General features: G+C 41.2%; 1 pseudogene; it reads left to right on the forward strand.

Annotated features, from left to right (window-relative positions):
- Nucleotides 1-1,862: 1,862 nt before the first annotated feature.
- LOC132650714 (single-stranded DNA-binding protein, mitochondrial-like) overlaps nucleotides 1,863-14,171 on the forward strand; it is a 30,887-nt pseudogene continuing 18,578 nt past the window's right edge.

Below are 14,171 nucleotides of genomic sequence, written 5' to 3' on the forward strand. Positions count from 1 at the left end.
CCAAGGATCATGCATGGAGATAACCTAAGACCCCTGCACAAATGTAGCCCATGGCAGTTCAGTATCCAAGTGGGTTCCATTATAATAGAACAGGGACTGTCTCTGACATGAACTGATTGGCCTGCTCTTTAATTACCTCCCCCTGAGGGGGAAGCAGCATTGCCAGGCCACAGAAGACAATGCAGCCACTCCTTATGAGACATAATTGACTAGGATCAGAAGGAAGGAAAAGAAGACCTCCCCTATCAGTGAACTTGGGGAAGGGCATGCATGAAGAGGGTGGAGGAGGGGAGGGACTGGAACAGGAGGAGGGAGGGAACCACAGGGGAGATACAAAGTAAATAAAGTGTAATTAATAAAGAATCATTAAAAAAAACTAAACAAAAAGTAGGAGCTCTGGGGGCTGAAGAGATGGCTCAGAGGTTAAGAGCACTGGTTGCTCTTCCAGAGGCTCTAAATTCAATTCCAGGCAACCATATGGTGGCTTACAACCATCTATAATGAGATCTGGTGCCCTCTTCTGGCATGCAGAGATACATGCATGCAGAACATTGTGAACATACGAATAAATACATAAATCTTTTTTTAAAAGTAAAAGCTGTGAATGTTCTCATTACATTTTACACTTTTAGTATGAAATCCATTTTATACATGTATCCGCCATCCAAACCAAAAAGTCCAGACAGGGTCTCATAATGTAATTCTGGTTGGCCTGGAGATTGCTTTGTAGACCAGCCTGGCCTTGAATTCACAGAGCTCCACCTGCCTCTATCTTCTGAGTTCAGGCTTTAAAACCATAACACCACCATGCTCTGCTATGTTTTGATTTTTAAAGACAAAGATAGTGGCAAGCCATGAACTCCTAACCTTCCTGCTTCTACTTCCCAAATGTTGGAATTACAGCTATGAACTAACCCATACTCCATGCTTTTCCTGCTGTGGGCTGAACCCAGAGCTTTGTTCATGCCAGGACAACACTGTACTGGCCATGTTCCAGCTCTAGCCATAAGAAAACAAAAAACAAGCAAAAAAAAAAAAAATAAGTAAATGAAACCTTAATTCAGAATGAGGAAGTTCTAATAACTTGTCTCTAAGAACCTGAAATTTTTGCTTGGCAAAATTAGGTCAGTTGCTGTCATGAATTATAGGGTTGACTTTTCCAAACGGCTTTGTCATAATTTTATTTTGTTGCTGTGATAAAACACTTACCAAAAGCAACTTAAGGAAGAGATGGGTTTATTTCAGCTTGCACTAACAGGTCACAGCCCAGAAACCATTGGCGCCTCTGAAGATTGCGCAAGTCTTTTCCTACCCCCGCCAGCTTGGTGGCATATTTCTAAAATCCCCATCTGCACAACATAAACAGGAAACTTGCAGCAAAAAGCCTCGGCGGTGCAAATTCCAAGCTTCCAGCAGAGGGCGGGAGAATCTCCTCCCTGCTGCCAGTGGCAAGCAGGCAGCAGAGAAGAGCAAACTTTTCAAGGGACCCAGCGCCCCTCCACCTTCTTCTCCCCCTGCAAAAGGGAGAGAGAAGGTGGAAGGAAAGACCCCGCTCCAGGAAAATAAAGAATAGGGGAGGGGGACGTTGAGGCAGAGGCCCAGCCTCTAAGAGCTCAGCCTCCGTGGCGAGGCTGCGCCCGGCCGCCCATTCTCCAAGCCGCGGGTCCGAGCGGCCTCGGAAGAACCCGAAGTCCGAGCCCTCTCGGGTGGGGCGGAGGAGGGGCTGGCACGAGGTGCAGCGCAGGCGCAGTGCGCGCCTCCATTGTCAAGCGTGATGGAAGCGCCGTCGCTATAGATACAGACGCTGAAAGGTTTTCGCTGAGCTCGCCTGGGCCTGGTGGGCGGCGGCGGTGAGGGCGGCGATGGGAATCCGCTTCCCGGGCGTGGTGGCGGGGGTCGTGGTTCCTCTAGTGGACTACTTCATCTTGGTCGGCTGAGACTAGGAGAAGCCAGGTAAGAATGTGGGGCGGGCGCCGCCTGGGCTCCGCCTCCGCCCCTGGGCTCCGCCTCCGCCCCTGGGCTCCGCCTCCGCCCCGGCTCCGTTTCCGCCCACCTAGGCTCCGCCTCCCCCATCGGGCTCCGCCTACAACCCTTGACTCTGCCTCTGCTCCCGGGCTCCTCCCCCGTCTCCGCCCCGGGCTCCGCCTCCGTTCTCGGGCTCCTCCCCCGCCTCTGCCTCTGGGCTCCGCCTCCGCCCCCAGCAGCCCTCCAGTGGGCTAGGTGGTGCTGGGCCTGGCATCGCGGCTGGGAGGCGGGAAGGAGAGAGGGTTGGGTCCCGAGGTGGAGGAGCAGCGGGTCCACGGGTATCAGCAGCCATCCCAGTGCAGCCGAGCTTGGCTGGCTGTGGGTGTGTGTGAGGGACCCGCAGGATGGCGGTCGCGGGGAGAGACCGCAGCGTTGCAGCCGGGGGCTGGGCGGGTCGGGAGAGCCTGCCTGCATCCAGACAAGAGCTTCTGTGCTGGCTGCTGGTACCCGGGACTGTGCCCTCCTGCCGCCGGGGTTGGGAGGCTGGGGCGCAGTGTGCAGAGTTCCTCGGGATACACTTGTGCCATGCATCCTGAGGAAGAGTGATAATGGGCCAGTCCTCCCGGAAAGGAAGTGCAGAGGGTCCAGTGCTGCCTCTGCCTGCCCTAGGACAGGAGAGGTGGGGGAGCTTGGACCTCCCAGTCTAACGAATGTACTTGGAAAGGCCAATTATTTTTTAGGCCAGGTCCCAGAGTGGCAACTAGAAGAATTTTGTTAGAAAATCTAAGAAAGCATATGTATATGATTGTGGTTTGCATGGGTGGGGAACCTCTGTCAATGTGCTCCCCAAAGTGCTAAAGGGGAGGGGAGGGGAGGAGAGAGGAAGAACATGTTCAAAAATTTCCTGGCAAAAAAACAGAAAGGAAAACAAATCCTGCTTAATTAAGTTCCACCTTTTGTGTGTATGCCGAAGAATTCTTAAGTTGTGTTTATGTGTACATCCTTTCATCATAGTTACGTGCATATATATATATATATATATATATATATATTCTAAAAGCTTGCTGTTTCAATGTCTTCCTCACATTTCAACTGAATTATTTTGGGGCTCTAAATCTAAACCTAATTCTTATCAATATTTGGAGGTTTTGCTTGTACTGAATGTGTGGTTTTATTTTCATAGTTAACAGTGTGTACACAGTCCCTTACACCAGGGTCATCATGCTTACGTCTCTTAAAAAAGGAATGAAAAACAATAAATAGTTCTAATAATGTTAATGACTAAAATGAAGGTAACTGAGTGCATTTTACAATGATCTCAGATGCTCACTTCAGACAGAACATTTTATGATGAAATATTTTTCATGAGGCACAAAATGCCTGTTAAGTTTAGGGCATGTTTACAACATTCTCTTGAAAACAAGGTTCAAGATGCATCCTGAAGTCATAACATCAAATGATGTACAGAGAGGAGGTAATCAGATTCACAGACATGGTCTCCTAGGGATAAGTATGGCAGAATGCAAAACCCAGGACATTTTTTGAGGATCTGACCTCTCATAAAATTTAATGAAAACATAGATTCTTTGCAGAAAATGTACATGCACATGAACCCAACTATGTACAAAGCAGGTACAGAGTGAATGTCAGGAGAGGGACCAGGTTAAAAACTAATACCAAATAAGTAGCACTGTTGCTGTATCTGTAATTTCTATCTTGCTTGGAAGGCAGAGACTGTTAACCTCCCTATTTATGGCAGAGCATCTGCATAAAGAAAAGCAATGCTTTGCTTCTCCTGTTCCTTTTCTTTCTCCTCCTTCTTTACCTCATATATGTGATGCAAATGTTCTACTTCCAAGCTTTATTCCGAGCTCCTGTACAAAACAGGTAGATACAGATAGTCCTTGCATATGATAAAGCCAGATGCTAAACCTCATTAAAGATTAAAGGAAGTAACTTGTTATGGGAGAAATGAAAGAGAACAGAGAGAAGGCAACAGGCATAGAGGAGGCTATACTAGTCACAACAGTAACAGAACAAGATAAAAAGACTCCATGAGAAGTTTATTACAGATAGCACAATGGCTGGCATTAACAAATAAAATGCTACATACTCCCATCCTCTGTGTGGGAATTCTGTATTACTATCAAATTATGAAGAAATTGTTAAAGCCATTTACTGTTTAAAAGGTTATTTGTCCTTCCCCAGATAGTTACTGTTTGTGCATTAGGTACCAAATACTGTGCTAAGTCCTGAACACACAGAAAATAATTCATGCAAACACAATTCTTTCTCTATAAGCTTACAGTTTTGTGGGCTACTCCACCATAAACAAACCCATAGACCATGCAGAGAAATGTGTACGTCACTATAAAATCTACTATGAAACCTAAAGAAAACAAGAGGGATTTAACAGCACAAGATGATAAAGAACATATCAAAGGCCCAGAGTTGAGAACATTTTAGTTAAGTAGGGGAAATGAAAGAAGGTGAATTTTCAATCCTCGTTTAGAAAGACAGATGGGATGTGCATTGAATGTATGACAGGAGTCTACTGAGCGCATCTGAAAGACTCTAACTAGCAGTGTTTTCAAAGCAAAGACTCAAGACCAAACCTTTGGCAGAGTACAGGGAATCATAAGAAAGAAGGGGAGTTAGTCTGATTGGGAAAGGATAGGAGCTCCACAAGGACCAAATATATCTGGGCACAGGGTCTTTTCTGAGACTGACATTCAACCAAGGACCATGTATGGATATAACCTAGAACCTCTGCTCAGAGGTAGCCTGTGGTAGCTCAGTAACCAATTGTTTTCCCAAAGTGAGGGGAACAAGGACTATTTCTAACAGGAACTCAATGACTGGCTCTTTGGCCTCTCCACCCCCGAAGGGAGGAGCAGTCCTGTTAGGCCACAGAGGAGGGCTTTGCAGCCAGTCCTGAAGATACCTGATAAAACAGGATCAGATGAATGGGGAGGAGACTTTCCAAGTCCATCAGTGGACTTGGAAAGGGGCAGGGAGGAGATGAGGGAGGGAGGGAGGGAGGGATTGGGAGGGAATGAGGGATTGGGACACGGCTGGGATACAGAGTTTATAAAATGTAACTGATAAGAAAAAATAAATAAATAATAATAATAATAAACGATGGGGCTGGAGAGACGTCACAGAGCTTAAGAGTGCAGGTTTGTCTTCCAAAGATCCCGAGTTTGATTTCCAGCACCCACGTGGTGGCTCACAACCATCTATAGTGAGATCTGGCTCCTTTTTCTGGTATGCAGACAGAATACTCTACAAATAATAAATTTTCAAAGAAAAAAAAAGAAATGCACCATGGATCATCAATAATATTTCCCTCCCTCCAAAAAGAACACTCACTACCTCTTTAAATAATAATAATAATGAATTTTAAAGTTAGTTTTCTCCAAGGGGCCACAAACCAGACTAACTGGTTAGCCTCATGAGCAGTAACAGAAAAACTCAAGGGCATATTTGTGGGTTGTCAAGGCTACAATATATATTCAGTTCTTTTGTATGCATATGGCTTCTAATTTCACACTTTTATGGTATTTCTGTGTGAGTGAATATCTGTATCTTTGTACCCACGTTTCCCTCGTGTTTTTTCTTTGCTATTTTTATTGATAACATTAGACACCTCAACCGTTTTATTGATTTCTGGAAGATTGGAGCCTGACAATTTCCTCTTTATGAAATACGAAAGTGTGTGCCTGTGACATAAATCCACCTCCCCAAACTAATGATCTGGCCTGCCCTTTAGGGTTTTCTGGTCTAGGTTTTGGTACATCTCTGTGCTTCTTTGCTATCACTGCTGTGGTTTAAATCAATTTGTGAAGTACTAAGCCTTTCCTGGCCATTGTCAAGGGCAATCCCAGAATTCTAAGTGATCCCTTGATTATCTGCTGCTACTGCTTCTTCTACTATTTATTCTTTGTTGGCCACCACAGCACAGTCATCTGTATTACCCAGCAAGACACTCTGAGAGTCTGTTCATGATTCATTTGGGGTGTATATGTTTGAGAGAGAGAGAGAAAGAAAGGGAGACAGAGAGGTAGAGACAGACAGACAGAGAAAGAATACTGCTATATGTGTATGTGTGGATCTTTCTATAATTCTGGAACACTGAGGTGGTTTCTGGTATCAGTCGCCTGTCTGTCCTTCTCATTTGCTCTTGGATTTGACTTGTTGTCTGTGGAGTTCGGTGGGAATGTCTCTCCCACGTTGACAGATTTGCAAACCCTGAACCTGACCACCTACCTCGTCATAGGAATGAGAATTCCTACAGAGGAAACATGTGGACAGATCTGACTGACCAATCAGAAATGGAGTGAGGTGGAGACAGTATGTCCACAGCCTAATAACAATTTGTCTTGGCCCTCTTTAGCTCCTATTAGCCATTCCTTGCCAGCCTCTTTGTTGGACCTAGTATCCTAGGACTGATGAATACCTGTAGGGTGGTGCTAACTAGAACACAAGCGTCTGGCAGGCCTGATGTTAAAATTTTCACCTGATGGCATTGGAGTCCCATAGCTGTTTTCTATGCTTTGCCATAACCCACTTTTCTAAGGTCTAACTGAAGAGCATTTATGGCTGTTCTGATATTATAAATATTTCATGGGACTCCCTCCACATTGGAACATGGAATTTGGAGTGACACAAATCTATGCTCTCGGGCCATGGCAATTGTCATATTCAACAAGCACACAACTCTTGCTTTCTACTGTATCCTGGGATACCCAGCTGTCCTGTCACTGAGGAGTGTCTACTATCACTTTACTGGCTAGAGCTTTACATATTTACAGAAGCCAGGCTTCTGACACCCAGAATGATGGTGTTCTGCAATGTGGTTTCCACTTTCCTTACTAACCCCCATAGCACCGGGGGCAAGGTCATGCTGGCTGCAGAGCATCGCAGGATCCCAGAAATTTCAGTGACCTCCTTCTAGACTTATGGTCAATATTGTGAGAGGATTTCTTCCAATATGCCACAACACTGAGGACGAGATGATGGATGCCTTTTATAGTTCAGGGGCTACAGCGATGATTCAGGGGTTAAGAGTACTTGTTATTGCCAAGGACCAGTTCTGTTTTGCACCTGGTATCTACCCCCATCTGTAAGTCCAGTTCCAGGGACTTTAGCTCCCTCTTCTGCCCTCTTCACACACCTTCACCTCCATCTGATACACAGGCACACCTACCCATGCAGACAAAACACTCATACATATAAAAACAAACAATCAGATGAGAATTACACTTCCTAAGAGAGGGGGAAAAATCACACCCTTCCATTAGTAAGTAAAGCTAGTTTATTGCACACACAGCCCCAGCCACAAATTCACATAATCCCAGTTTAAATGTGTCCAGTTTAAATTCTTCTATTCAGCCAGGGCCCAACCAGTCCCTGCTCACTGAAAAAAGAATCCTGGGTCCCTGGCCCCCTTTATTTTAGTGAGTGCCGACTCTCCCAGTCAAAACAGGCCTGGTCTTGGGAAGGTAGACAGAGATTATAAATCATTTTTAAGGATTATAACAAAAGCCAGATGTGATGTCATATGCCTGTGACCCTCAGTGGGGCAAGCAGTGGTATGAGTTCCAGATCATCTAGGTTTACAAAGCGAGTCCAGGACATGCAAGGCTACACAGAGAAACCCTGTCTCCAAAAAACAAGGGCTTGTGCCCCCTGCCAGCTCTTTACACTCACAACACTGGACATGTTCTAAGTTACATAGTATGACTTCAATCAGGCTACAGAAAAGTCCTGCCAAGCATGTTGGCACGCACATTTAATCCCAGCACTTGGGAGGCTGAGGCAGGTGAGTATCTGTGAGTTCAAGGCCAGCTTGTTCTACAGAGAAAGTTCAAGACAGCCAGTGTTACACAGAGAAACCCTGTCTCAAAAACCCAAAATAATAATAATAATAATAATAATAATAATAATAATAATAATAATATTGAAATAAAAAAAATATCAGAACCAGGCCTACTGGCACATTTTCAGGTTCCTTTCACAAGGAAGGCACACAGTAGAGCTTATGGGAAAAATAGCAGGTGGAAGAAAGATTTGAAACTTCATTTTATTTCAGTTTTAAAATCTCAATTACATTAATTCTAAGTGGATTTGAGAGACCAAAGACTTAAAATCAGTGGGTATTGTTTTAAAGTTTAAAGCAGAAGCATGAATAAAGGCTAGTTAGTTGGAAACACATCCAGCCACCTTGGGGAAGAATGAGCCTTAATGCCCTGAGGGGACAAATTACCCTTACTGCATTCTTTCCTGCCCACTAATTATACAGTTGCTAGGAAACTGGCCCGTAAGACCAGGCTAGAACTGTTTGTAGTCTCAGTACCTAAAGTGGACCAATCATTTCAAAAGTCAATTCCCCTTCCCCAATCATGTAATGCCAAAGCATGTAAGTTCCTGCTTGCAGTTTTGCCCCATAAAAACCATGCTTCCCTAGATCTCAGGGCTACATTCCTCTCCTGTGTCCACAGGAAGTTTATGTCCCATATCCAAACATGTATACAATTTTAAAAACCTCATGTATTTACAGCAGAGTGTATCCCTGGTCTTTTGGGGTTCCCGTACTGGACATAACAGTTTCACTCTGAGTAAGACCATTATTAATTTATAAATATCTCCCAACAACAATAAACACTTGTAGCCACAGAAAACAACCAAAAACCTACCCATTCCCCCTTAAAAAAAATAGGACATCATTATCAGTGATTTCTTCTAGCTGACATTTTGGACATGCAGAAATACTGCTGGGGACCCAAAGAAAAATGAAAACATGTTTAATTAAGCAAGCAATATTTGTGGTCCAGTCTTTGAATGTTGAGAAAATAATAAGAGTTAATAAAAGTCCTGTTTAGAACAGTCTAAAATGCTGGACCAATTAAGATTTGTAGCTTTCTTCAAAGCTCTCTTGGGAACAGGTCATGATGAGAAACACCAATTGAAGCAGTTGAGGCAGAAACAAGCAGAATTATGGAACATGCAAGATTCTGAAACAGATGTGTTAATGTCTCAGCATGCTGGAAGGAGGATTCTGTCAGGTTTGGTCCAGCATCTCCAGTATTCACTCCTTTTGTTCTGCAAACATATAATTTCTCACAAGCATTACACAGTTCTAAAATTATAAATGTAAGAGATGTTCAGTATGAAATTAAACTGTAAAGCAATTTTATCAATGCCAATTAAAAGAATGGCATAATAAATATTGAGGCTATTATAGCCAAGGAATTGTTGGCCATGCACTGCTGAAATTCCGCTAGAGACATTTTTTATGTCTCAGTCAGTTGTAGAGTTGTTCCCATGTGAAGGGATTATCAATTTATATTACCTGTTCTGTTTGGTCTTCTTGATTTCTCTCTTCTTGTGTGTGGCCAAGGTCTTCAGGTGATCTTCCTCTGTGATATCTGATTTTATTAGTTTTGAAGGAACCCATAATTTCTCTTCTCCTGTGTGAACATATGCAAAACCTCTTCCCCAGTGTGTAACACATTCCCTACTGTCCATTTTGAAATTGGGATATCTTTGAAATATATAGGCTGAAATAATTCAGCAGTTTTTTTTCTATAACCAAGTGTCGTGCATCTGTTTTTTGTTTTTCATTAACATTTAAGAAGTTTAAGGTCAATAAAGCATTATGTAATCTATCTCTGTGGTGTTTTAATACCCCTCCCTGATTGTTAAGCATGTCCCTTAAAGTATGATTCTATTTTTCAATGACTGCTTGACCAGCAGGATTGTGAGTTATACCTGTTACATGTTTTATCTTATAATATGTAAAAAAAATCTTTTCACTTTATTAGAGACATATGCTGTAGCATTATCAGTCTTAATCTGTGTAGGCATAACCATAACTTCCATCACTTCTAATAAATGTGTAATAACTGAATCAGCCTTCTCAGAACTTATGGCTTTTGCTCATTGGAACCCTGAATATGTGTCTATAGTATAGTGCACATATTTCAGTTTACCAAACTCTATAAAATAAAACACGTGATTTGCCAAATTTCATTTCTTTGGTTAACATTAGGGTTACTTCCTACAGGTAGTGGAGTTTAGTTATATAAAGAACAAGTGGGACATTTTTGCACAATTTCTTTGGCTTGTTGCCAAGTGATAGAAAACTCTCTTTTTAAGCCTTTGCTGTTAACATGGTGTTTTTTTAAATGAAATTCTGAGGCCTCTAATATTCTTCCTGTCAATAGTTGATCAATTTCAACATTGTCTTGTGCTAGAGGGCCTGGTGGACCCATATCAAATCTGATCTATGTTATATACAATGGATTATTTCTATTTCTGATTACTCATTGTAACTGAAGAAAGAGTGAAGTTAAGTCCAAATTATCCTGAATTAGATCAGAAGTTTCTATATGTAGAACAAATCTTTCTGAATATTGAGAGTCAGTGACTATATTAAGAGATTCTTGAAAATTTGATAACACCAAGAGAATTGCATATAATTCTGATTTTTGAACTGAATCATAAGGACCCCCCCACCACTTTACTCAGATTTTCTGACTTACAACCTGCCCTTTTTGATTTATTGGCATCCGTATAAAATGTGGGAGCTCCAAAATTTGGAGTTCCTTTTATTATACGAGGGAGAATCCAATTGTTTCTTTTTATAAACTGAAGTGACTTGATTTTTGGGTACCTTTTGCTGATTTCTCCCAAAAACTCACAACAAGCTCTTTGCCAATATCTCTACCCATAACGATACAATCTCAGCATTGGTACAGGGCACCAGAATTTCAGCTGGATCTGTTCCAGCCAACTGATGAAGTCTCATTTTTCCTTTTAGGATCAATTCAGGAACTTTTCTATATAGGTTTTAAATTTTTCATTTTGTTTGTGTGCCAAAAATATCAATTTTAAGACACAGTTGACCTTCTGCATAAGAATTCCCGCGGGAGAATGAGTGGAAAGCAAGATAACCAAAATACAGGTCCTATTTGGATCAATATGGTCAATATATGCATCTTGTAATTTCCTTTCTACCAGAGCCAATTCACTTTCATCTTCAATTGATAATGTTCTTGGACTTTTAAAGTCCTTATCATCCTGTAAGTTTTGAAATAAGTTATTTAGCTCTTGAGTAGCTAAACCAAATGTAGGCTAGAGCCAGTTAATATCTCACAGCAAGTTTTGAAAATCATTGAGAGTTTTTAATTGGGTTCTTCTAATTTGTACTTTTTGTGGTGGAGTTTTCTGTAGACCTATTTTGTACCCTAGGTAATTAATAGAATCTCCTCTTTGTACTTTTTCGGGAGCAATCTCTAAACCCCAACAAGACAAAGTTCTATTTATTTCATCAAAAATATTTTCTAATGTTTTTCTATCTGAATCAGCTAATAAGATATCATCCATATAGTAAATTATGGATTGAGGAAACTGCTTATGAATTATCTCTAACAGCTGTTGTACAAAATATTGGCACAAAGTAGGACTGTTCAACATCCCCTGTGGTAAGACCCTCGAGTGATATCTCTTTATTGGACAGCTTCTATTAAAAGTGGGTGCTGAGAAAGCAAACCTTTCCCTATCATGTTCATGTAAAGAAATTGTGAAAAAGCAATCCTTTAAATCAATCACTATAATAAGCCATTGTTTAGGTAAGATGGAAGGCAATGGGATTCCGGATTGTAATGACCCCATTGCCGGAATAATTTTGTTAATGGCTCTGAGATCTGTTAACATCCTCCATTTGTCAGATTTCTTTTTTATGACAAATACCGGAGAATTACAAGGGCTGTTGGACTCCTCTATATGTTGAGCCTCCAGTTCTTCCAGGACTAGCTGTTTTAATGCCAGTAATTTTTCTTTACTCATAGACCATTGTTCAATCCAAATAGGTTGGTCAACCAACCACCTTGGTAAGGTGGTGGGGGTTTTATTAGCAGTGGCTTCCCAACATGAAGTTGAAAAGAATGCTTGTATCTGGTTTATGGACAGGCTGGGCAGCCTGTATCTTTTTTGATGGCATTTTAAAATAATTTTAACTTCTTTATCAGGAGTATTACCTGTTTTGCCTCTGAAACTGGGGGTTGTTAATCTGGGTCTCCCATTGTTGTAACAGATCTCTTTCCCATAAGTTTATGGCTATCTCAGCCACATATGGCCTTAATTTTCCTATTTGACCTTCTGGTCCTATACATTTAAGCCACCTGACTTATTGTTTCACTTTAGATAAAGTTCCAACTCTTTGGAATTGGATATCGACCTCTTGAATTGGCTAATTTGGGGGTCAAAATTTAGGAGTGATAATTGCGACATCAGCCCCAGTATCCACCATTCCTTCAATTTCAATATTATTTAAAATTATCTTTAACTTTGGCCTATGATCATTTATAGAGGTTTGCCAGTATATTTGGTTTTTTCCCTTCCTGTTTTTGTTTTGTTTTGTTTTGTTTTGTTTTGTTTTGTTTTGTTTGATTTATCTATAAAACTTACCCTGGCCTCACTGTTGAAGTTTTTAATGTTTATTCCCAGGGCAGTGGCATTTAACTTTCTTGTGGAAGAGTATCCCTGTCCTGTATTGAGGCCTGAGAAAGGTCCCCTCAGGCATTTTTGATAAAGGATTACCCTATTTCTCTGTGCTCTACATTCACTAATCTGATGTCAACCCTTGCCACATCTTCTGCATATTCTAAAAAGTATAGACTCCCTTTTGAATTATTTTGTTTTTTTTTTTTTTTTTTGGTAACTCCGTTTGCCCATCAAAATTAAGACATTTCCCAATGTCTTTAGGGATAGCTTCTCTTATCAAGGCCAAATTGGGTGATTGAGGTCTGTTGTCAATTGTATTTATAACCCATTTGTCTTTTTGTGCACACCTTGCTTTGAATGGCCGTATTACCTCTTTGCATTCAAAATCTTTGCATTTTCAAAGGCTTTTCTAGCTAGTTGATCTGATATGCTTGTACCACCAGCTGAGGTCAATCTTTGCAAAACGTTAATGAATGGTTCACGTGGAGCTTGTATGACCTGAGAGAATGGCTCAATCCTTTTCCCTGATTCCTCAACCTTGTCCCAGGTATTTAAGGCTGCTAGGTGACATAATGCTAAGGTTTCTTCATTATATACAGCTTGTATCTCTGTGTCAGCCTATTGGCCATCACCAAGCAACTGTTCCTTAGAAACACCAACAGCCCTGGCTCTATTTTTGTATGCTATCTCTCTAGCCTCTTCTCTTCATCATGATAGTGATTGTAAATATGGGTCAGGTTCTTTTATTGCCTTTGACATATCCTCCCAGTCCTTTGGGATTCCTCTACTGATTGACCAGAAAGTCAGCATTTGTTTTACAAATGGTGAATGCATTCCAAAATTGGTGACACTTTCTTTAAATTTTCTTTGGTCTGGCACTTCCACAGGGTGCCATTCAGTCTCATGGTAATCCTGTGGGTGATCATCATTTGCTGGTCTCTGTTGTACACCGACTGGATAAGCTAACGTTTGGTTTCTAACCACCTTTGTTTGGCTTTCTTTATTATTATCTTTTGCCTCTGCCTGAGTATGTTCTTTACTTAGTATTCTAAACTCTTTTTCTTAAGTCTGTACCCATATTTCATACCTATCTCTCTGTTGTTTGTTTTGTTCAATAATCTCTTCAATCTCTTGTTTTATGCCTCCCTTCTAACTTTTAATTTTTCTTTGTAGTGTTCTAATTGTTTGTGTTTTCCAGTATCTTTTCTAAATCCTCTGCCCTCATTTCCTGTTGTTTATCATGTTCTATAAGTTTTTGTGTCTCTTCTTTTATGTCCTGTTTCCAACCTTCATTTTTTTCTTCACATTGTTCTACATGTTCTTTGTGTTGTTCCAGTATCTTTTCTAATGCCTTTGCCTTTGAGAAGACATAAAAGGCTAAATCAATTATTAAAGTTAAATTGAGGAATATGAATGTAACCATAGTCATAATTTCTAAACTTTCCTTTATTTCTGTCTTAAAACCATAGAAGAGATTATCTGCCAAGCTCAAAGAAGTCTGTATTAATGTTTCTCTCATCCTGTTAGAATATAGTGGCAGCCAGTTTTGTTCAGTCTCAGTTCTGCCCAAAGTAGGCTGTCTTTTGCTCTGAGGCATGTTTAAGAGTCTCTCTTAAAGAGCCAGTAATTTATCTGGGAGTTTTTAGGTTTAAAGTTTGGGTTGTATCGCTGAGAGCTTATTCCTCTCCCCCACCAAA

This window comes from Meriones unguiculatus, assembly GCF_030254825.1.
Source record: "Meriones unguiculatus strain TT.TT164.6M chromosome 13 unlocalized genomic scaffold, Bangor_MerUng_6.1 Chr13_unordered_Scaffold_28, whole genome shotgun sequence".
In the NCBI taxonomy this organism is placed as follows: domain Eukaryota; kingdom Metazoa; phylum Chordata; class Mammalia; order Rodentia; family Muridae; genus Meriones; species Meriones unguiculatus.